Below are 203 nucleotides of genomic sequence, written 5' to 3'. Positions count from 1 at the left end.
CTTTGAGACGTTTCCCTGAGTAAAACGGGGAAGTTAACAGGGTGTTTTGGGTTCAGGGGGCCCAGGATCCCTTCCCTGGCTCCCTCTACCCTCTCACCCCACTAGGAAGGGCCTGGCTACTGATGGGGATGAAGGAGGGTCAGGGGTAAGGGAAGAGATGGGGGAGGGGTGGGGAGGGAAGGGAGACGGGGGGGGGGGGGGGG

The sequence above is a fragment of the Vombatus ursinus genome, unplaced genomic scaffold, assembly GCF_900497805.2.
Source record: "Vombatus ursinus unplaced genomic scaffold, bare-nosed wombat genome assembly UNPS02009173.1, whole genome shotgun sequence".
Classification (NCBI taxonomy): Eukaryota; Metazoa; Chordata; class Mammalia; order Diprotodontia; family Vombatidae; genus Vombatus; species Vombatus ursinus.
The sequence above is the reverse complement of the archived record's forward strand: the minus strand, read 5'-3'. Positions refer to the sequence as shown.